The sequence below is a fragment of the Heterocephalus glaber genome, unplaced genomic scaffold, assembly GCF_053883595.1.
Source record: "Heterocephalus glaber isolate CG9 unplaced genomic scaffold, H.glaber_assembly_v1.0 deba00001610, whole genome shotgun sequence".
NCBI classification, from domain to species: Eukaryota; Metazoa; Chordata; class Mammalia; order Rodentia; family Bathyergidae; genus Heterocephalus; species Heterocephalus glaber.
Window position 1 is genome coordinate 19,184,040 of NW_028258381.1, and position 22,261 is coordinate 19,206,300.

The window sequence follows — 22,261 nt, forward strand, 5'->3', positions numbered from 1 at the left end:
CCTTCTGACCTTCGTATGTGCAGTGGCTTTGGCCTTGCTTGCCTTTTTCTCTGCACCAACAGGAGAACTCTTTCCTCCTCTCCTATGTGGCCTCCTTTAGCAAGCCACCCTCCTACCGCTTACACAGAGATAGCTCTCACTCTTCATGCTCCTTACAGTCTTTAAATAATCAGTGAGTGCATCGATATACCATAGGATATATATTATATATTATACAAATGTTTATCAAAGCTGGTCGTGGTGGTACCACCTGGAATTTCAGCACTCTGGGAAGCTGAGGCAGGAGGATTGCAAGTTGAGCCCAGCCTGAGCAACTTAGGGACTTAGTGAGACCTTGTCACAGAATTAAAAATAAAGAAAAACGAAGGCTGGGGCGGGGCGGGGGGGGGGGGGGCTGTGTGTGGCTCAGCGCGAAGGCCTTAAGTTCAATCTCTAGTATGTATATAAAAACATTTATCAATTATGAGCTCTTGAATGCAGGGAAAATTCCTTCGTTTTTTCTCAGGGTATGTCTGGCACTTGGTAGGTAATCAACAACAAGGCCTTAAACGGCTAACCAGAGGGACAACTGGATTTTGCTTCACCTTTCTTTCCTGGTTCAACTGATTCGACTGAATAATTAGAAATTGGCAGGAGTTTCAAGTCTTCCCTTCCCACCTGGGTTTAAACCAATAGTAAAAAGTTTTATTTGGTTGACTGCTGTCCTTCCAGGCAGATGAAAGCAGCAATTCAGCCCTGTTCTTCTTATCAACCCCTGCATGTGTCAGAGCATTTGAAGATGGTATGTGTGGAAGCCTGGACTCTCTGGTGACTTCTCTCAATTTAATTAGTCTGACCTTCTGTGATAATCCCCCTCGGATGTCCCTGGCTCCCCCTCCACTTCTGTATCATATTCAGGCTTCTTCCTTCATCAGCAAAAGACCAACTGCTCAGCTCAGCCTGTAGCATAATTCACAGCTTGGCTCTCAAAAATGAACTTTTACTCAGACGGAGCTGCTCTTAGCATTAAAATTGGTCTGAGAGAGCTAGGAAAGTTTATCTTGGAGCCAGCATGGGGTCTGTTCCTCCAAGTCAAATATTTCTCTTTAAAACTAGAATGAGCTTTACTGTGGCACTACCAACAGCTTTCTGAAATACCGGGATATCTTTAAACATTAACATTTAGTTACAGTGCTGAAGGCTTTCTGGAGAGATTTTTAGTCTTTTCCTTCCCTCTCCCCTCTGAATAACCAGGGCTTTCATACAAGTTTTCCTTTTATTTCAGGGCATATGCAATCTCTCTGCTCAGGAGGGGGAATGCATTGAAATAGCTCAATACTGGGCTAATCAAATGCCTATTTATTTTTAGTCCTCATAAGAGTTCCTGAATGAGGTAGTGAGACTACTTTAGAATGATCCAGAAAGTCAAAGTGGTACCCTGGAGCTGCTAGGCTTCAGGATGGTGGGAAAATTCCAGGGAATTTAATGCTTTCGTTTCAACCCTCCCATCCCAAGCTGTGAGCCCTATTATTCTTTTTCTTGGAGCTTCCTGTTCCTCTATTTTCGAATGAAAACAGCAGCATATGAAGGATTGAGCTCTTTCTCAGCAGCATCAGGTGGGATGGGGCAATTTGTAACACGGATTTATTCAACATTTATTGATATGTATTATATTAGTACTTGTTTTGTTTCTATAACAACATACTTGAGGCTAGATGCTTCACAGTTTTGGAGGCTAAAAGTCTACACTTGGGGGACCCATTTGGGGTCCCTTAGCTGTGTTGCAATATGGTGGGGAAGCAGAAACGGCAAAGGTGGTGTGCAAAAGAGGCCAAACATGTAGGGTGGCCTCACTGCCACAACTCGCTCTCCCTAGAGCTTGCTCACCCCATGAGCCCAGTGCCAAGGCTGCCCAGGGTCCATGCTCTCAGTGACCTAATTCCTTCTCATCAGGTCCTGCCTCTTAAAGATTCCACTTCTGCTCAACATCACATGCTGAGGGCCACACGTGAACCCATGGGGAGCACCCTGAGGCCACATCTAAACCACAGAAGATTCTGTGGACTGGAAATTAGTCCATGTCCTGGAGATGCAGAATGAACGAGAGGCCTGGCCACTGCCAATGAGCAGAAGAACTAGGCACGCCCAGGGGAGGGCAGCTGTGGCACATTACAGGGTGTCTGAAACCCAGAGCCGGGACAGCCAGCTTCATGCAGGAGAAGGGCAGAAGTTATCCCAAAGGTCAGACACTTAAGATGGGCCTTGGAGGGTTACTAGAGTTTCCCCAGCTGTCATGGGCTGGAAGGAGCATGCTGAGGAGGGTGGCAGGGCACCTAGGGGAGCGCGTGTGAGTTTGGGGTGGCTTGAGCACAGGGCGTTTGGGGGTTGAGCCTGGAAGTGTGTTTGGGACTAGATTAGAAAAAAAGGTTTTTAAAATTTTTCATGCAATTCTAAGTACATTGGATTTAATCTGTGGGCACTGTGGCTATGGTAAAACTTCAAACAGAGGAAGGGTATATTCAAGTTATATATACACATATAAAATATATTTATATAATTATACTCTATATTTATATACATATAAAATATATATATAATTTTAAAGAATTTTGTGGTGCAGGATGGAACCCAGGGTCTCATGCACGCTAGGAAACCACCAGATTAGAGTTTTTAAAATGTTACAGGCAGCATGGTAGCAGAGCGAGGCACAGAGACCAATTTAGAACGTTATGACAATGTATTCAGAAAACAAACAAAAACGGCCTCATGAAGTCACTGGTGGTAGAGAGAGAGCTTGAGAGAGAGAGAGAGAGGAGTTACTTGAAGCTGCCAATTAACAAGCACCATCCAGGAGCTAGGGGTGACACTGGTGGCAGCAGCCTGAGGGTCATCAGGAGAGCATTCTGTGTCACAATCAAGGTCACTGAGATTATTTCCTTTCTGCCACAAAGCGCTGCTCTCCCCATAACCATGCACTCACCCACATTCCCAGCTGTATGACTAGCAGGACCATGTGACCAGGCCATGTGACCAGGCCAAGGGGCTACAAAGCAAAAGTGCTTTATGTTGGTCAAGGTCAGTTCAAGGTTGCCACCACAAAGAGCTGGCTGCGCCCCTGCCACAGTGACCTGGGAGCCACATCTTCCAGCTGTGGAGCTGTAAGTCACCCCTTGAAGCTGACCTACTCTAAAGAGTTGCCAGATCCAAGCAAACTTCACAGGAATAGGACGTGCATTTTTATTGTTAAGCCCCTGGCATGACCTACCCTGTCCTGACAAAAATACTCTTCTTCTCTAAGGCTAGCAAGGCCGGGAGCACTGGGACAAAGCCAAAGTCTCTGACTACAGGTTATTTAGCTCCTTTCCCCCTTTAGCTGAAGCATCAGAAAAGTGTTCAGCAGGAGCCACATGGCAGAGTTACGCTTATCTGCCTCAGAACGCTGTGGCTCCCCTTGGCTGGAGAGCATGACAGTTTTCTCAAGCAGACAGCCCCTTGGGAGAAGAAAAAATGATTATATGGTGCAATGCCAGAGTCCTTCAGGATGCCAGAGAGATTGACAGCAATTCTTAGTACTCCTGGAGTATGTGTCATCCTGAGAAAGCATAAATGTATTACAAGCCTCTGGGGGCAGGATGAAAGCGTCTGCAGCCATCAATAGTCTATGCCTCTTGTCAAGCCCCGAGGCAGGAGGCAGGAAGAGGCCTAGGTGGGAAAGGGATTCACAACCATGCACTGGGAAGAATAGCTAAAGAACCTGGGCATGTTTGGTCTGGAGAAGAGCGAACTCGGCGGCTGGGACTACATGATGGTGTCTTTAAAAATTCAGGAGTTGTTATGTGAAAGAACATATTTGTTCTTAGTGGCCTTGTAGGGTAGAGTCAGACCAATGATGGCATTCCCTGGACACAGCATCCAGTCCACAGGAAGGATGAATGGGCCATTGTTGGGGATGCTGGAAATGGGGTCCTGTCAGTGGATGGTCAGCTCCCCTTCATGGGCTGCAGAGCTGCTCAGTGGGAGGCTGCTGTAGTGAAAGAAAGAAGTGAACTGGGGCACAGTCTCAGGCTTAAACAGCTGTTCATACACTTCCAGTTCCACTTCCCCCAGGGCGTGTGATCTTGCACCAGTCAAATGACCTTCAAACTGATTCCTTTACTTGTGAGTAATGGTAAGTCTTACCCCTTAGGGTTATGGCAGGTATATGCTGTGAAATATATTTACAAGGTGAATTTGGGAAATGTGGATAATAGTAAATATTGATAATCATCAATAGCTTTGGCTCAGTTTTCTTGGGTAGGTCTGGGCACATGCACGGCAGCTGATTTCATACTTAGCATCATTCAGGAGACAGGTGCTGTTATCCCCCCCCCCCCTTTACTTTTTCTTTTTTGAGACAAGGTCTTGCTACTTGTATGTAGCCCAGGGTGGCCTCGAACTTGTGGCAATTCTCCTGGCTCAGCCTCCTGAGGCTGGGATTACAGGCATGCGCCCCCAGGCCTGGCCAATTATCCCCACTTTTCATATGAGGAAATGGAAGATCCCAAGAGAGCCAGGGAGTAGGTTTAGAAATCACATAGCATCACTTCCTTCACCCTCACAGGCCCTTCTGGGTCCAGCAGCAGAGACCACAGCTCTCACCTCCAAGAGGAGGAGTTCTAAAGTCACACTGTAAGAAGCACATGTAGGATGGAAGGTATTATTGAGGCAATTTTCAGAAAATACAATCCGTGAAAAGCTGACAGCAGACATTAGCTGAAGGAGCCATGTTGGGAGGTTAGAAGGAGCTGGGAAAGGGCTGAGAATTTCCTTGTTTTCTTTTTTCTTTATGAGACAAGGACTCACTACATAGTTCAGGTTGGTCTTAGCTCCCTAAGTAGCCCTGGCTAGTGTTGGAACTTGTGATCCTCCTGCCTCAGCCTCCCAAGTGCTGGAATTATAGGGATGGGAAATTATAAGTGAAATTTAAGATTGACAATTTCTATACTGTTTCTATTTTATGCTTAAAGAAAAACCAGCCAATTGGTATTTTCTGTATCTTATTAACATAAGCATTGGTCAACCCCTCATATAATTTTTGTTCACTTTAACATTTGCTTTCTTTGTTATAATTTTCAAGTTATTTTGGCCCACTTTTTTATGACTGCACATGGGTTGTAAAGGTTGATGATTTTCATTTTGGCTGATTTATCCATGTACATAACATCCTTTTATCATCTCCCACTACCTGCTCTGGCCCATCCTCTCCTCCAAGTTATGCATGATGTCTATCCTTCATGGGATAGTTTCTGTCATATATTTATGTACAAAAATGACCATCCCATACTACACAATTTCATCACTTACAGATATGTTTGTTTTAACCCAATTATTTCTGTAGAAGTTATTCTACAGATGTTTGTTGATTTTTAAAAAAGAAATTTCCTGTTTTAGTACATCCGTATGTCACACCGTGGCCTTTCCGTCAATGGTAGACCCCATTGTATGTCATCAGTGGTCCCATAAGATCCTAGCAGAGCTGAAAAAGTCCTAATGCTTAATAAGGTTATAGCCATAGAAACATCTCAGTGTAACACATTACTCCTGTGTCTGTGGAGATGCCAGTGTAAACAAACCTACTGTGCTGCCAGTTGTATAACAGTACAGCACATACAATTAAGTGTAGTACGTAACACTTGATTATGACAATAGATTGTTATTGGTTTATGTATTTACTATACTTTTAATCATAATTTCAATGTGTATTCCTTTTACTTATAAAACAAACTTTAGCCAGGTGTGGTGATGCACACCCATAACCCCAGAATGCAGGAGGCTGAGGCAGGAGGATCACAGAGGATTTGGGGGCAGCCTGGGCTACATAGTAAGTTTAAGGCCATCCTGGACTACATGGTGAGACCCAGTCTCAAAATATCAGAGAACAAATTAACAACAAAAAAATAAAAATAAGAGTAAAAACTTTACTGTAAAACAGTATGCCGTGTAACACTGGTAGCAGCTTGTGACATAGGCTGTGAGATTGAAAAATATGATGAATGTTTAAATTACAACATATAGTAAAAGACACATAGCTATGAATCTCTCTCAAAATATCTCTCCTCACTTCAAACACACTTCCATCCTTCTTGCCACTTTTCTGAAGCAATTCTGGAAGTTCTCTTTCCTGAGCATCTTTAGTTGTGCTGTTGTGTCCTGAATTGGTTTAAAACGTTTCCCTTTCATGACCATTTTGACTTTGGGGAAGAGCCAGAAGTCACACACTTCCAGATCTGGTGAATAAGGTGATGAGAACGCAGTATCATGTTTTCACTTGATGGAAATTGCCATAAACATTTGATCAATGAGGGATGATTATAAAATACCATGAATGTTTACATTAAAAACTGTATTACAGTAAAAGACACATCTGCATTAATTCCCCTCAAAATACTCAATATACTCCCCCTCACTTTGAACACACTTATCCCATTGTTCTTGGCAATGTGTCTTTTATTGTGATCAGTTTTTCAAAAAATTAAAACAGTCACTGCATCTCTCTCTCACCCCTTGTGTGATGATTGCCTCATCTCTGACTGCATGGAGAGGCCTTGGAGCCTCTCTCTCTCTCTCACCATCTAGGCCGGTGCAAGCACACGCTGTGCTGCTCACTCACACAACAGTGTAGTCATCTAACAGCATGTTTCTCAGAGCATGTCCCCTCTGTAACACAATGCACGCCGGTACTTACTAATATAGAGCCAGTGAGATCGGCCTTAGCAGCCTCTCCGACTTTGAATGGTCCTGCAAGAGACTGAAGAGCCCTAAGTGCATTCTGGAGAAAAGCATGGGTGGGACTAAGGAGTAAGCATCACCTTGGGGTTGTTAGTTCATGATCTTCATGGAAAGAATTCACTGGGCAAATTAGGTTACCTGGTGGTGAAGCTTGAAGACTGGGTTTCAAGGGCCAGTTGAGTCGCAGAGAGGTCAGCAGCAGAGACACCGTAGGATGGAGGCGCCATCTTGGTCCTCAGGAAGTTCCTGCACCCTCAAGGCCCTGCCTTTCCTGTGCAGCTGACACAACGCAGGCTCTTCCTTTTGGGCCTGAAGGGACCAGAGGGGTCTGGGCTCTTACTGGTCTCCCTTTCTTGTCCCCTGAATCCCACGGAACCTGTGTGGGTGGCGTCTCACAGACACTTGGATGGACAAGAAGGCAGTGTGGCCTTTCAGAACTTTTTTCAGTGAGTGCGGCCTGAGGGGAATTGATGAGCTCTGTGTAAGAACTGTGGAGGGGGAGTGGAATTTATGGAGGAAAACAGACAGCAAAGGGCAGGCTGAAGAAGTGTTCGAGGCTGCATGCCAAAGAGTGACTCAGTATTAAAGTACATATCTGTGTATGTTTGAAGTAAATGGGCCTTTTGTGAACCAAAGTGGATTAAAGTTTCCCCTGGCACTAGCAGTGAGACTTACAGAGGGAAGGGAGAGAGAGGAAGACCAACAGAAAAAGAGGCGTTGTAAGAATGATTGTTTTCAATTTTTAGAATCTTAGTCTAGAGAAATGGAAATTTAGAAATATCCTTTCACACATACAAATAACAAATACAGTTGTTTTTTTGAAGGGAGCACAGGATTTTGAAAGTGTAAAATATATATTTCATCTTTACCTCAGTTTCCCAGCTTACAACTCCTAAAATCTTGGAATCTCCACAGTGAGAAAAGTCCTTTTGTATCCTGGCTGGCAGACCCCAGGGAGCTTCAGGATCTTTCACAGAAAGACCAAGGCGGGATTAGAGGGTGAGGAGATTGACTCCTACCACCCCAACCTCCAGGTAGGGGATGGGGCTGAAGGTTAAGCAGGTGACTGGTGATTAGTTAATCTTTGATGCCTAGGTAACAAAGCCTACATAAAAATCCAACAGGAGAAGGTATGGAGAACTCCTGGAAGCTGGCCGAGGAACTTCCTGGAGGGGGCAGGCCTACAGAGGGCAGGAAGCTCCCACCCTTTCCCTGTACCTCGCCCTTTGTACCTCTTCATCATATTCTCTGTAATGCCCTCTATGATAAATCAGTAAATGGGAACCCCGAGTTATAGGCAGTTGGTCAGAAACAACAGGTGAAATAACCTGAGGCTGTGTTCAGTGTCTGCATCGAGCTCAGGCTTGTGGGCCTGAGCCTCAAATGGTGCCATCTGATTCTGCCTCCAGGCACATAAGTTTCAGAATTAGTTTGAATTAAAGGACACGGAGTTCATGTCTGTTGCAGAACTGATTCCCTGATGGTGGAGAGAAGAAATCTCCATGTATTTTGGAGTCACAGAAGTCTTTTGTGTTGATTGTTGTTGAGTGACAGTTTAGACGAAATTGAGCTTTTTTTCCTTGCCCTGTCTTCAGAAGAGCTATTATTTATATGATCTCACACAGTGAGTTTTTACATTGCAGTAGGATCTCCTGAGGACAACTAGCCTCCCTTTCTAGTTCCCTTCCCTTCCTATCCCTCCCCTCCTCTCCCCTCCCTGCCCCTTCCCCTCTCTCTTCCTTAACTTTCCCCCCCTTCTTAATCTTATAGACATTTTTAGACATACACAGAAATAGGAAGAATAGTATAATGAACCTCGGCAAAGAGTTCCTTTAAATACCTCCTCTTTGGAACATTTATGATCATTGCCTAGGAAGTTTAGAAAGACTCTGTTTTTGTGTAAAGTGAAGAATAAATATATTTTGTAAAATTACTCTCAAGAGATATGTACACATGATAAAACTGTAAGGATCTTTTCCTAACCTAGTAAAAATTTGGTAGAATTGTGATATCAGAAAGGCTTCTTTTCTACTTATATATATATTTTTAAAAATTGGCCTTCATAAGAATCTGAATCTAAGGAGAACTACTGAAAATACTTGTCTGGGCCAATATTTTTGACCAGTTTGATACAAGTATGGCAAATGATGCAACTGCCCAATTACTTCCGTGAGATAATTACTTTGATAAATAAATTTTCCCCATCAAATTGACCAATGTACTCATAGAACCCCCCCCAACACACACACATACACACATACACACACACACACACACACACACACACACACACACACTGTCTGGTGGTACTGGGGATCGAACACTGAGGGCCTCTGCACTGAGCTCTGTCTCCAGCCCTTTTTATTATTTTTTATCTTGAGAGCAGGTCTCACTAAGTTGCTAAGTTGCCCAGTCAGGATTCAAACTTAAAATCCTCCCGTCTCAGCCTCCCACAGTGCTGGGATTACAGATGTGCATCACCATGCCTGGTTTAGAATCACCCTTTAAAGGGATGATTTAGGCAAGACTTTTACCCCACACTCCATGACTTCATGCTATGGCCTGGGTATGGTTTGAGTCCTCAAGGACTCAGGGGTAGGAAGCTTGGTCCTCAATGTGGTGATGGCAAGAGACAGCATAGAGTCCTTAGAGGGGCTTAGTGGGAGGTAACTGATGGTCAGGGGCACTAGCATGAGAAGGAATTCAGTATAGTAGCTCTCATGGGACAGTAGAGTGAGTCCTTATGGAAAGAGTGAGGGTGGTCCCTCGTTTCCTGTCTTGCCCTGTGACCTCTTGCCCTCCCACCACTCTGTTACTTTCTGCCACAAGGTTCTCAAGTAAGCTGAAGCCAGGCCTTTGAAGCTCCAGATATGTGAGCTCGAATCAAGCTCTTTTCTATATAAGTTACCCATCCTCGGGTATTTTGTTAAAGTCATGGGAAATGAACCAATGTACCCAGTGAGAGGCAGAAAAATATACTTGGAGCTGGAAGGCGGATTTTATGACTGAGATTAGTGGTTATCCAGGGTACTGAGGCTGTTGAGTAAAAGAATCCTAGCCTTTGGGTCTCCACTTGTGTGAGACCCCTAAGATAGCACTGAATTCCTGGAGCTTGGGAGTTGATGGCCAAGAGTTGAACAAGACTCATAGTTAAGAAATTGAGTAACACAGAAAAAAGTTGCTTTGGAGGAGCATTTAGGAGACAAAGAGGGGTAGGAGCAGGGCAGATCAGAAGTAATAAGAAGGAGAAGAGGATGGAAGGTCTAAGATGGAGTCTGAGAACCAGGCAAAGGTGCCAGCAATCACTTATTAGTGAGGCTGTTCTCATGGCAGGTTGGGGCCATGACGGAGGGTGAGGCCCAGAGAAACTGCTCAATTTCACCATTAGGGTGAAATCTTGGGGGATTGAATGAGACGGTTCTTACTCTCCTGCATATTAGAGGGCCTGGGTGGCTTTTAAAGATCCCCCCCGCCCAGATTGTGCTCAAAAACAAATCAGAATCTCTGCCGGAGGAACCCAGGCATCGGCACTGTTGAGAGTTTCCTGGGGGTTCCAGTCTTCAGCCAAGTGAGGGACAGGGAGCCTCAGCTGGGGAGGGAGGCCACTGGGCCTCTGTCCTGCTGCTGGTGCCTTGTGAGCTATGAGATCTTGAACAAGTTGACTACTCTGAGCTTCATTTTTCAGCTTGGATTTGAAGGGGCTGGGCTACATGGCCTCGTTGGTTGCTTGAGGTGGAGTCTTATTCCCTCCTACTGAATCTGGACCTTGTGCCCACTGGATCCATAGAAAATGGCGGGAATGGTGCTGCGCCACTTTCTGGGTCTGAGTTTGAAGACACTGAGTTTCCTTCTCTTTTTCCTCTTCCCCCTGCCTCTTCCTCCTTCTCTTTCTTTTTCTCTTCCTCCTCCTTTTGTGGTACTAGGGATCAAACCCAGGGCCTTCATACTGAGCTACATTCCTCTTTTTAATTTTTTTCTTTCCTTTTTCCATTTTGAGACAAAGTTTCACTAAATTGCTTAGTCGCCCAGGCTGGGCTCCACCTTTTGATCTTCTTGCCTCAGCCTCCCAGAGTGCTGGGATTATAGGTGGCTACCATGTCACCCAGATGACACTGGCAGCTTCTATTTTCTGCCTCTTGAAACACTTGCCTTGGAGCTGAGAGCCATAATGAGAGGGAGCTCAGGCTGGATTTTGAGGCTGCACTAAGTGTTTCATAAGTCAGACCTGGCTGGGGTCCCAGTGGGTCACTGGTACCCACTGCCAGATGCGTGAATGACAAGTCCTCTGAATCACATCAGCCCCCAGAGTGTGAGTCCCTGTCACCCTTTGAGCCTTTCTCGCTGCTGTGCTAGAGCTGTCTCCACTGTCTTGCCCATATTGCTGACCCACAGTGCTCATGAGCAGAAGCAAATGGGTGTTTGGGGATAGTTTGTTGTGCAGCCACGATAACTAGAACCATCTCTCAGCCATAACATTTAAGGAGTGTGAGAGACTGATAGCATAGCAGGGTCCTTATGAGGGCAGGCTCTGGGGAGAGACTAAGTTCCAATCCTGGCTCTACCTTTCTCTAGCTGTGTCGTTTTGGGTAAATTACCCTTTCTATGTCTCCATCTCCTCAACTGAGATGGAATACTGATAACCCTACTGTATCCAGTGAGAATTAGATAGCTTAATGTAAAGAGTGAGGCCCTTGCAAGGGTCTGATAATGATGGTGATGAAGAATGGTTTAGTCAGGTGTGATGGTGCACCCCTGTAATCCCAGCACACTGGGAGGCTGAGGCAGGAAGACTGCAAGCTCAAGGCCAGCCTGGGCAACTTAACAAGACCCTATCTTAAAAAAATAAAACAAAAAATGGGCTGGGGATATAGCTCAGTGGTAGAGGCTCCTTGGATTCAATTGTTAGTACTACAAAAAAAGGAAAATAAAAAGACTTAGCCTTGTGCTCTCTGTACTCCGCAAGATGCCCAGGGGTGGGTGGCCACCACATGAACTGGGCATGAGTGCATTTGCCTGGCACATACCCTGGTTGCTAAGGACACCCAGGTACCCACATTGTTCTTAGCGATTCAGTAAGTGCTCAAAGGCACCTTGGAATTGTGTATCATGTCTCTGGACCTGTCACTGCCACATTGCTCAGAAATTGGATTCTGCGGAGTGGAAACATGTGGCTTGTTGGCAAGGCAACTGGTTCAGAGCAGGGACATTTCCAGGCTGCGAGAGCTCGCCTTTGTCAATTGGGTTACAGCCCTCATAACAACCTGTTTGTTTGTGTTCTTTTCTGGATGCAAGGAGACATTAGGGCACCTCGAGTGGCCAGGGGAGAGTGCTCTCCACGCCTGGCAACTCCAGCTGCCTTGTGTGCCCTGCTGCTAAACCCAGCCTGAGACCCCCTAAGTGTGGGGGCCGCTGGGCCTGGGGAAGCCCAGTTAATATCTTCCTGCTCATGTCAGCAAAGGGAGGGCTTCTGAATTTTCCCTCTTCCTTCCTTCCTTCCTTCTTCCCTTCCTCCCTTCCTCCCTTCCTCCCTCCCTCCCTCCCTCCCTCCCTCCCTCCCTCTCTCTCTCTTTCTTTCTTGCCTCTAGGTAGACAAAGAAAGTTGGGAGGGTTTGCCTCTCTATTCCTGAACACCATGTCATCAATTCCCCCTGAAAAACCTGAAGGGAAGCCTTCTTAAATATCAAATTTTGGGTGTGACAAATGGAAATTTATAGGTTAACTACTGAACTGGTAAAATCTGTCAGCAATGCCATTAGGAATGAAATCAAAGGCTATGAAAGTTGAAAAAAATGTAGGCACTCTGGGCAGCATCGTGGGATTTGGTAGCTGGTGGTGAGTTCTTGGCTTCCGTCCTGGCTCTGTCGTTTGCAGCTGGCATGCTCTTGAGTTATGTTAACATTTTTGAGCCTCCAATTGTTTGTAGAAAGAGATGATGATGGCTGTATGTCAGAGTATTGCTGTGAAGACTGTCAAGGGCCAAGTAGGTGCAAAGAGCTTTAAACCATAAAGCTGGGTACAGACTCTGGCTGTGTACACAGAGTTCCTCATAAAGGATCCTTACACTTGGCTCTCAAGCTCAGATAATGTTCTTTCACCCATTCATTCACTCACTCATTTATTTATTCAGCCAACAGTTATAACAGTTATGTATCAAGTGCTTCTCTGTGCTATGCCATGGGTACAATTGCTGGGGATATAATCAATGAGCAAAAGTACAAAAGCAATCCTATCTTTCTCAGCTTAATTCTAGCAAGAGAGACACAGACAAAGCCAATAAGTAAATGTGGTCTATTAGACTGTGGTAAATCCAATGTAGAAAAATAAAGCAGAGAAGGAAGATGGAAAACTGTGGGGTAGGGAGGCGATTCTGTTTTAAATACCATGTCAAGGAAGACCCCACTGAGAAGGTGGCATTTGAGTAAAGACTTGAAAGAGGTCAGGAAGTGAGCCATGAAGTTATCTGGGGGAAAAGCTTCCCAGGCAAGAGCACACAGCACATGTGCATGTCCCAGGAGTGCACCTGGCGTGTTTGAGAAAGAGCCCAGCAGCCAGGGTAGCTGGCTTAGCAGGAGGGAGAGGGAGAGGATGGAACGAGGGCCTGCTGGTTTCCTGGGCAGGCCAGGGAAGGCCTGGTAGGTCATGCTGAGGACTTTGCTCTGAGTGAGAAGCCTATGGAAGGTTTGGAGCAGAGGAAGGAGAGAGCTCACTTAATTTTAGTGTTTTTTTGGGGGGGGGAGGGGGGATGCTGGGGATCAAACCCAGGCTGTTTACATAGTAGGCAAGTGCTCCACCACTAAGTCACATTCCTAACTTTAACAGTATTTTTAAAGAGCAAATTTTAATTTAGATGGCATCCGATTTATTACCTCTTATGGATTTGTTCTTTTATGATGTTGTCCGTTACGTTTTAAGAGGATTCCCCTGGCCCACATAGGTGGAGCCGAGAGTGAAAGGGCCAAGGGAGGAAGTGGGCAGAGCCATCTGGAGCTGAAACAGGAAGACAGGCAAGAGATGTTGGCTCAGACCAGGGCGGCAGGAGTAGAGGGGAGGGGAAGAGGAGGGATCTGGGTCTATCTAAAGACAGAGCCAATGGGATTTTTCTGATGGGTTGGTTGGATAGGAGATGGGAGAGAATGGGAGGGGTCAAGACTGCAGTTGAAGGCCTGTAAGAATGTGCAACTCCTTACCTTGGCATAAAGAGGAGCAGAGCAGCGCAGGTGAGGCCAAAGAGCTGGGAGCTTGGTGTTTGACACATTGGGTCTGAGATGCCGATTTGACATCTCAAGTGGAGTAAGTATTTGGACGTATGAGTCTAAGCTCAGAGTGATTCAGCCTCTGGTCATGCTAGATGTGTGTCAGTCATCTTCTGCTATTTCTCTTCTGAATTTATATCCTTTGTTGAACTTGTCACTTCTTTTATTGGAGCTCATATAGTAAGTGTACATTTCTGAGTTATGTAGGCCATTGTTCACCTCTCAAGCTCAACTTGGATCAGCTGTATTTATCTCTCACCTACCTAGATTTCAATTTGTCCCTCACAAAGCTGTGACAACAGGGAGTGGAGAAAGGAGGAACTCCCCTCCAGGATGTTGGAGTGGGTGGAGATTTGCAAACTGTGATGACTTCTGGGAGGGAAATCCTAAGGGAGCTCTTGGGTCTTCCCTTTATCACTCAAAGCCCTACCCTCTGTGGTTTGCATTTCCCCCTATTTGATTCAAAGACTTCTAACTTTCTCCTTCCTGTTGATGGTCAATTCTGTGTAAATGAAAAAAGGGAGAACTGATTGTTCTCACCTTGGGCCTGCAGGTCAAAGCAGCTTCCCAGGAATGTCCCTGTTGATCAGGAACAAACTTGAATCCATTTTTCAACTACTCAGAGCTTTGCCTGACATGATTCTGATTTATTTACTTACTACAGGACTAGAGATTGAGCCTAGGGCCTTCTTATTGAACTACATCCCAGTCTTAATGTTATTTTTTTTATTTTGAGACAGGATCTCACTAAGTTGCAAGCTCTTCAGGCACTCTACTGGTTCATCCTCCCAGAGTTCTGGGTAACAGGTGAGCACAATGCTTTTGACTTCCTCTTGAAGGAAGCCTGAGTGCCTGTTGCCCCTTAAGGCCAATGCATGCTGTGCCTCAGGCAAGTAAAGCAGTGGCATTCACTGGCTGATCCCACACCCCACGATCTTCCAGGGGGATGTGTGCCAAATTTATTAGTATCTGAAGTGTCAGAGAATGCAGAGGCCCCAGATAGAATATCAGGCTTGCCAAAAGGTAGCACCTCCTTTGAGTGTATTTCGATTTTGATTTCCTCCTGATTTCTACTTGTTAGACCATAAACAAACTAATTCCCAAGAGAAAAATGACTTGTACTTTTGTTACAGTGGCCATTTTTATTATTCTTTGCACCTTCTGGTCCACATACACTTGCAGTCATACTTATCTTGTAATAACGTACATGTTTGAAGTGATAATTTTGTCTCCTCCTCCTCCCCCCTTTAATTTTCTGCACCCCCCTTCCTTCTTTTACTCTACTGGGCATTGAATTCGGGCACTGAACTGTATCCCCAGCTCTTTTTATCTTGTATTTTGAGACAAAGTCTCCTTTAATCGCCTAGGTTGGGCTTAATTAGTGATCCTCCTGCCTCAGCCTCCCAGAGTGCTGGAGCAACCGGTGTGTGCCACCACACCTGGCTCATTATTCTTAATAATTTACTGAGTACAGGCTGTGTGTGGCATATCCTTCACTAAGAGCTTCACGACTTTGAAGAGCTTCATTTAACCCCCTCACCACTCTTTAATGCTCTAATTAACACTCTATTGCAAATGAGGAAACAGGCTAGGAGCAGAGACTCATAACCACACCCTGCAGCATGCAGACAGCATGTGGGACATCAGACTTGGTGTTTGAAAGCCACAGGTTGTGTAATTGTCTGTAAGTTACTGAATTATCCAGAATCTCAGTAGTTCTTACCTACCTTATGGGAGTGTTGTAGCATAAAAAGGGCAATGTATATAGGATGCCTTGATAGACTGTGATTTTTATTATAATTATAAATAATAATTTGTAATCCTCCCTTGGCGACTCCCTCATTTTCGAGTAACAGTGTTAGACACTGCAAGAAATATCTCATGTGGCTTTATTATTATTACTTTTAATCTTTAAAAATTTTTGAATGGGCTGGAGATGTAGCTCAGTAGAGTGGAATGCATGCATGATGCCTTGGGTTTGATCTCCAGCACTGAAAAAACATTCCTTACGATAAAGGTGTATCATGACATTTAGGGATGATTCCTGGTATGAATTTCCCGAGAGTGTACTGGTTATTTTATATGACTACCAACAGTGTATGAGCTGACTAGTTTTCCCACAACATTCTAATACTGGGTGACTGCTACAATCTTAGGGTAGTGGGTGTAAAATGCTATAGCATTGTTTGAGGGGGTCTTTCTTTGATCATAAGCAACATGAAACACCTTTAAAAATGCTTGTTCACTAACAGTGTCTATTTTTCATGAATTGTTTTCCCTAGTTCTTTGCCAGTTTACTCATTACAGACCTAATATTGTGTATTGGTGTGTATAAGTTCTTTATGTAATGTCAACACCAGCCCTTTGTTACATCTGCTGTGAAGATTTTCTTTAGACATTTTGCCTTTGATTTCAGTTGCTCAAAGTAGCTTTGTCAAGTGGCTGTTTACCTTTACAATGTACAAACTGCCTGTCCTCTGTGATTTCTTTCAACTTAACTTGTAAAGTTATCCTTTCTAGTGTTGCCATCAGGGGCATACACCAAAGATGGAACAATACAGAGACGATTAGTGTGGCCCCTGAGCAAGGATAACAAAAATTTGTGAAGTGCTCCCATATTTTTTTATGGTATAAAAATTATATTTAGGCCAGGTGTGGTGGTGTTTGTCTATATTCCCAGCTACTAGGAGGCTGAGGAATACTCCTTAAACCCTGGGATTAGAAGCCAGCCTGGGCAACACAGCAAGACCCTATCTCTATTAAAAAACAAAACAAAACAAAACAAGAATGATGTTTCAGTAAAACTGTTAACAAAACAAGCGAACAACAACCAACCAAAGAAACCAACCCACACACAAAACTGATTTCCCTAATGATCTTATCAGTGTGGTAATTCAAGTTTCTTTTTGAGGTGAGAATTTTAAGATTTTCCTATCGATATGCATTATCTTTGCCAATAATTCTTTTGGTGTGTTTTATTTTTATCAAGCTTTAAAAAGAAGTTCATGCTTACCTAATGGACACAAAGTTACTCTTATCTCTTTTATTTTCACTCTGGATATTTTATACAATGCTGAAACTATCTGTTTTTCTTAGCACTATCAGAATTTTCCTGGTGGAAATGTTAGGATCAACTGCATTTTGGGGGGCTGTTATTCAATAATTTTCTCAAATTCTTCCTCGGTTATTCTTCTGTTTAGATTTACATCTCTTGGATTATATTTTGCAATCTATAGCTTTTGAGAAATTATTCATTTCATTAAGGATTTCAGTTTATTATCCTACAATTGTGTATGTAACATTCTCTTTGGATTTAGGGGAAAAAAATCTATTTTCTGTAAACTGTCCTATCTCCTTTCTCATTTCTAATTAAAAATGTTTCCTAATTATATTTGTCAGAGGTTTGTTTACTTTAGAAACCTTATCAAAAATGCAGCATTTGAATTAATTTATCGTTCCATTGCTTTATGCTTTGCAGTTTATTTATTTCGGCTTTTATCTTTATTTACTTTAACTTCTAGAATTACTTTTCCGTTTGACTTTATAGTGGGAGGCTTTGTTAATATCAGCTTGGATAATCCCAGGCTGAATAGAGCTCTAAAGCTGGAGACACGTGGAGGGGAGAAAAGCTGATGTGTTCTTGTTATGTGTTCATCAGTCAGACACCAGCATCCCACACAGATAATTCAGTGGAAGGAGTTCATGTGTGAGGAACTACTTGTCAGAGAAAGGAAGAGCTGAAAAGCCTAGGGGGCTGGTGAGTCATTACAGAGCGGAGCTAGCTGCCTCTTCCCTCCCACACGCAGCTGGAAGGGCCAGAGGAAGACAGGATGCTATCAGACTCTGGGATCTGCTGTATCTGGTGGGACCCAGAAAAACAGCTCTGGTGCGAGGCCAGAGGAAGCACAGGGTGGGGAGGAGTAACCTGGCTTTTACACCTCCCTCCCCTGAATCTCCCACCGGTCCCTCTCCTTGGCATAAATTCGCCAGAAGTTGGTTGGCAAAGGAGCCAAGGAAATGTTATTTGGAGGGGTCAGGCCCTGGTGGACCCATGAAAGACAGTGACCCGAAAACGCTGCTCCTGTCCCTTCGACGCTGGTTAGGTGGGAAGAGCTGCTGCAGATGTGCTTAGACCATCCGTGCTACTGTAACAGAAGACTGCAGGCTGCATAATTTATACGGAACAGAAATTCATTTATTACAGTCATGGGGGCTTGGAAGTCCAACTACATGTGGCAGGGGAGAGACGGGGTGTGGGGGGGACTGACTTGTGACCTAAGGGCCTCCCCACCCAACACTGCTGCATTAGGAACTAAATTTCCACATGTGAATTTTGGAAGGGATTCATTCAAACCCAGCTTCTGTGGACAGCAGGGCTAGCACTCGGATTCTGTCAAAATCTCTGCTAAACCCCACGCTCTGCACTTCTGTGCTCCTTCCTTATTCTATTTTCAAAAGCTAAGTCAGTTCTTCTCTTGGCTCTTTCGTCAGTCAATTCTTTCTCTTTTGTCATCTTTTTTATTTTTCCCAGCTCTTCTTTTAAAAATTGGTCTCATGGATTGACAGGTTTATTTTGGCAGATCTATATGTGCATGTAACATGCTTGATAATTTTCACCCCATCATGCCCTTTGCCCAGGCTGCCCCTAGCTTTTAGTTTCAGAGGGGTTTCAATGTGTATATTTTGCTCATATCCATTCCCCCATTACTTGCTCCCCTCCCCTAATCGCTTCTACTTTCTTGTCATCTTTTTTAGGTTCCACATATTAGGGAAGAACATGTGATATTTATCTTTCTGAATCTGGATTGTCTCACTCAACGTGATGGTCTCCTGACCAGTCCGTTTTCCTGCAGATGACAGACTTTCATTCTTCCTCATTGCTGTGCAATACTCGGCTGTGAATACACACCATGTTTTCTTTCCCTAGCCATCTGTTGATGAGTACCCTGGCTGTTTCCTTATCTCGGGTGCACTGAATTGTGCCACAATATTCTCGGGTGTGCAGGTTCCAACCTGGACCCTTGGGATAGAGGTGGCAGGTCTCCGTCTCTAGTGCTGACTTCCTTCATCAGGTTTGTCTCTGTATTTCTAGCTGCTTCCTGGATATCAGGGATGCCTCCCCACGCCTAGAAATTGGATGTATGATGTTCTCTCTTCCCCCGTCTGCTTTAATTTCTGACCCCTTACTCAGTTAGTAGAGGCCCTTGTACCCAGGCATCAGGCTGCTGCATCTGGTCTGGCCAGCTGGGAGCAACCCTGAGCCCGCCCTCTGCCCTTCTTCCTCGCCTCCGCCTCCTGTGTGGCCCTGCTTAGATCTGCTTAATCCTATGCCTCAAGACCTCACACTTCTTTCTGCTTCTCTCCAGGACACCTGTACCAGCTCCCACGTGTCAGTTCTCCTCTGATCTCACGCCCCAGTCTAGCTGGTTGGGAGCCTCCAGTCTCCCTCTGTCCTACTTTACCCTCCAAATTGACACCAAAGCAGTACCTTTCTCCTTTTCTGTATCTTGTGGGATGGAGTGAGGGCACTGGGGATTGAATACAGAGGCTTCTCACTGAACTCTACCTCCAGGCTTTGTTAAATTTTGAGATAGGGCCTCTCAAGTCACTAAGTTGCCCACACTGGGCTCAAGCTTGTGATCCTCCTGCCTCAGCCTCCCAAAGGCAAAACTGTTTGTTTGTTTATTTATTTATTTTAGAACAACAATGTTTCATTATGTCTCCAGTCTTGGATCTGACAGTTTTCTTCCCTGTGGTGTCAGCGGTGGATTGGTGGGGGCTGGGTGGAAAGCCCAGGAAGGCTAAGGTCTCGTGTCTGTCCATTCTGTGCTCCCTCACATTGCCCATCCATGATTGGCTTGGGCTTCCTTACAACATGGTGGTCTCAAGGCCATCCAGCTTCTCACATGGCAGCTGGCTTTAAAGAGGGAGAAAGCAGAGGCTGCCAAGCCTCAGAAGTTCTGGGCTCTCTCTTCTGTCCCTCCTGTTCTATTGGTTGGTGGGAAACGTAGGCCCTGCTCAGATTCAAAGGGAAGAAACACAGATCCCTTGTCTTGCTGCAGCAGTGTGTGTGGGTACAGTGTGCAAATGGAGGAGAGGACTCAGCGGTGTCCTCTTGAGGACTCTGCCACAGCCTGAGCGGTGGGCTGACAGGGAACTGGGCTGTGAAGTCAAAGGAAGACTGGGGAGCCCTTTCTGGGGGCAGAGTTGGTGTGTGACATGTGTAAGCTGAGGCAGTTTAGCATCAAAAGTTAGGTAGAAGTTCAGAGACAGTGCAACCAGAAACTGAGGAATCTGGGTTTGGAGAGTAGAAAGGGAGTGGAATCGATGGACAATGCCCAACTGGCTGATCTGCGTGTGAGGGAAAATCTGCCTACAAATCAGACTTCCTCTGACACCGTGGATTTGTGAGAGTTAAATTTCTAGGCAAAAATTCATCCTTTTTGTTTCATCCAAGCAGTAGTTTTAGAAGTACAGGTAGGATCACACTTCTCAAGGCCACAAAATCCAGAGGCCCTTCAACTTTACAGAGTTTGTCCCCAGTGTCTTCACTCTGAAATCACTTCCTGTCTCCTTTCCCCACTTCCTCTTCCGGCATGTTCTACCTTGGCTGGCTATCTGGCCTGGCTACATGCCACATGTCCTGCACTCCCCTGGAAAGGCTGGGTTATTTCATACCCCTGCACCAGTTTGATTGACCAAGGCTTTTAGGCCCTAAGCAAGGACTTTACACTTAATTCCTGCCTGCTACCCTTAATTTTGCAAAGGAAATGTTGAGAACTGCTCTTGTAAGGTGGCTCTCCTAGGACCTTGACTCTTACTCATCTACATGGGTTTGCCTTGTGTAGCCCTTTCTGTCACCCTAGGCAGAGTTAACTGTCCCCTCTTCCAGGTCCCCTCAGTACTTTCTTGATGCTCTGTAGCGTTAAATACCAGACTATCACCTACAAGCTTAACTATCACACGGTTTCTCTTATACGAGAAACCCAAAGTATAAATAAATTAAAGAGCAAAACAAAAGAGAGCTGCTAGGAAACACGGAGACAGGTCTCTTGCAAATGGGAAGGGGGCAAGGGATGGGGGTGGGAAGTGAGAAGAATTAGCATGTGTTGTGGACACGTACCGAGTCCCTGAGATGAATGTAGTCATTACGTACTGAGAAAGTGTGCTAATAAAAAATTTAAAAAGCTCATCAGCTGGTGCGGTCATATTGTCAGGTGGTTCCTTTAGAAATGGCTCTCCAGTTCAAAGTATTCCAGGTGCTTTTCACCTCGAACAAAAATTGGATGAGATAAGTCAAAGACTGTGCCAAAAGTTTATTTGGAAGGTGAGGGGTGAAGGGGTAAGGGAAAAAGTAGCTCTGTAGAGCGAACCTGGGCCAAACAAAGAGAGGAAAGGATAACAGCAAAAATAAAAGTGCACTCTGAGTCCACAGGGTGGGTTACTGTGAAGAGTCCTGATAGGGGGCTTCTTGGGGTGTCTCATCTCTTTTATGCCGTCCACATCTTGTGGGATCCTGAGAAAAGTTCCACATATGGGGTCCTGGGAAGTATCTGGCACTGTCCCAGGATCTTCAATGACAGGTCCTGCTTATTTCTCCAGCTGGCTTTGCCACGCTTACCTTCTATATTAATAGCACACATCTGTGATTCCAGCCCTCTAGGAGGCTGAGGTAGGAAAATCTTAAATTTGAGGCCATCCTGGGACAACTTAACAAGACTCTGTTTCAAAACAAAAAAATTTTTAAAAAAGGCTTTTGGATGTACCTCAGCGCAAAGGCCCTGGATTTAATCCCTAGCACTGCAGCAAACAAACAAAAATTTTCAGTTTATCTATTAAGGTAGACTGCAAACTCCTCCAAGGAAAAGACTGTTTCATTTTCTTTATTTTCCCAGGTCCTATACATTTCCTAGAAATGTACTTTCCTAGAAATGCTTGGAATAAACACAAATCGAGGCATCAAAAGTTAGGTAGAAGTTCACAGACAGTATAACCAGAAACTGAAGAATTCCAGGTTTAGATAGAAGAGTGGGAGTGGAATTGATAGATCATGCACACTTGGCCAATTTGTGTGTGAGGAAAATATGATCGTATGTTGCTTAAGGAGGGGGAGTATATTCTGAGAAATGTATCCTTAAGCGATTTTCTTGCATAAACATCACAGTGTGCACTTATACAAACTAAAACAGCTGTGATGTCACTAGGTAATATAATCTTATAAGGCCACCATTGTAAATATGGTCTACTGTAGACCAAAATGG

General features: G+C 44.7%; 1 pseudogene; it reads left to right on the plus strand.

Moving 5' to 3' along the window:
* The first annotated feature begins 16,524 nt into the window (after positions 1 to 16,524).
* On the plus strand, positions 16,525 to 16,622 carry LOC147822631 (U6 spliceosomal RNA; annotated as a pseudogene).
* The last annotated feature ends 5,639 nt before the right edge of the window (positions 16,623 to 22,261 follow it).